At 36.7% G+C, this 2293-nt stretch overlaps 1 pseudogene; it reads left to right on the top strand.

Moving 5' to 3' along the window:
• The first annotated feature begins 1039 nt into the window (after positions 1–1039).
• LOC101723011 (ribosome biogenesis protein NSA2 homolog pseudogene) lies at positions 1040–1961 on the top strand (annotated as a pseudogene).
• The last annotated feature ends 332 nt before the right edge of the window (positions 1962–2293 follow it).

Here is a 2293-nt window from a genome sequence, read left to right as displayed (position 1 = left end):
TGTTAGCTCTTACATTATAACCTAAAATTAGTTGCTTCAATTTTTATTTAATGAGTTTGTAATAGGTATTAACCTTAGAATCAGGTTTCAACAGGCTATGGTATTCTTAATAATACTAATTTTTGTCATTTTCCCCAACTTGGGGCCTACCAGTCATGGATTGGTTCTTAGTGATAAAAATTAAATGATAAATTCTAAGTTTGATTGAAAGGACCTGGGTTATAAAAATAAGTAAAATTATCACAAGTACTATAATTTCCTGAGTTGTTATCTATTTGGCATGGTATCCAATGTGAATTGCTCAGAAAATAAATACCTCTTACAAAATGATTCATAGGCAAGGCTTATGACTTCTTGAGTGGGAAATTACCATCTCTGATGAGATATGAAGTTGTCCACTCATCTCTTTTTATTATTCAGTTGCCTGGAATCAGAGACTCTGGAAAGAAAGGAAAATCTTTTGAGGACACATGGATAAAGCATTCTGGAAAATACATGCCTTGGAGAAAGAGAGTTGCTGTTAAATTTCTCAAGTCAGAAAGAGGTATTTTATGAGAAAGGTCCAGACCAGAGGTCCATGATCTAGCTTTATATACATTGGTGAAATCTTTAAGGGGATATCATGGATAACATATTTCTTCTTACCCTGAATTCTGAATCAAAAGATATATAGTGCAAAATAATCACCATATATGGACAAAATTTCTTCTTATGGATGATGACTAGGCTGAGGCATTTGTTTCCTTTTTACAGATAAGAAGAATTACTTAGAGTACAACCTAGAATTATTCAGCCTTTCTGACAGTGGTGGACCAGGACCAGGCTATCTCCATCACAATGTGAAATAAATGCAAGCAAAGAGGCATGGAAGGCAGACCACATTTGCCTCTTATCTCTGCAATTCTCCAGTTATGAAAGCTATTCAAATTCTTCAAGAATAGACTAAAGTGGAGTCAGGTCGTGTGTTGGAGAGATCCTAAAGTTGAAACTTTTCTTCCCTTGCCTGAGGCCACGCCCCGGGGGCTCTGCAGCTGTCACCATGCCACAAAATGAATATATTGAATTACACTGTAAACATTATGGGTATCGTTTGGATTATCATGAGAAAAAAAGAAAGAAGGAAAGTTGAGAGGCTCATGAATGTTCAAAGAAGGCAAAAAAACCCTGATTGGCCTGAAGGCTAAGCTCCACCATAAACAGTGCCATGCCAAGAAAATACAAATGAAGAAGACTATCAAGATGCATGAAAATAGAAACACCAAACAAAACAATGATGAAAAGACTCCTCAGGGAGCAGTACCTGCCTATCTGTTAGACAGAGAGGAACAGTCTCAGGCAAAAGTACTTTCCAACATGATTAAACAGAAAAGAAAAGAAAAGGAGGGAAAATGGGAAGTCCTCCTGCCCAAAGTTCATGCACAGGGAGAGACAGAAGTATTGAAAGTTATTCGAATTGGAAAGAGAAAAAAGAAGGCATGGAAGAAGATGGTTACTAAAGTCTGCTTTGTTGGAGATGGCTTTACAAGAAAACCACCAAAATACAAAAGCTTCATTAGGCCAATGGGCTTAAGTTGCAAGAAGGCCCATGTAACACATCCTGAACTGAAAGCCACCTTTTGCCTGCCAATACTTGGTGTGAAAAAAAAAAATCCTTCGTCACCACTATACACAACGTTGGGTGTTATTACTAAAGGTACAGTGATTGAAGTGAACGTGAGTGAGTTGGGCCTTGTGACACAAGGAGGCAAGGTTATTTGGGGTAAATATGCCCAGGTAACCAACAATCCTGAAAATGATGGATGCATCAATGCAGTCTTACTGGTTTGAAAGATGTTTCATACAATAACTTCTTACACTTATTAAAGACTACAGGCCAATGAGGAAAACCACCATTACTGTGAATACTACCACAGCTTTTGTAACTGCAGTCATCAAGAGAATTATTTATTAAATTGTAAGAACATTAAAATGACCCAGTTTTACAAAAAAAAAAAAAAAAAAAAGACTAAAGTGAAAGAAAGTGATTTTCCAAATTGTATACTCTCAACTAATAAGATTCAACTATTTAGCCTCTTTAGGACAGTCATTCTCTTCTGAAGAAGATATCAGCAGCCTACTGAGACAAACCTGATTCTACTTTCCTGAGGTTACTGCTCACAATAACAATCATGGATCCTTTAGGTATCCTCATATTGTGGATTTTTGTCATTGGGGAAGTTAGCTTGACCAGGATCTGCTAAAATCCTCAAAGTTCTTTTTCATGAGTAATTCTCAAAAGATACCTGAGTACTCA

Source organism: Heterocephalus glaber, unplaced genomic scaffold (assembly GCF_053883595.1).
Source record: "Heterocephalus glaber isolate CG9 unplaced genomic scaffold, H.glaber_assembly_v1.0 deba00000594, whole genome shotgun sequence".
NCBI classification, from domain to species: domain Eukaryota; kingdom Metazoa; phylum Chordata; class Mammalia; order Rodentia; family Bathyergidae; genus Heterocephalus; species Heterocephalus glaber.
The sequence above is the reverse complement of the archived record's forward strand: the minus strand, read 5'-3'. Positions and strand labels throughout refer to the sequence as shown.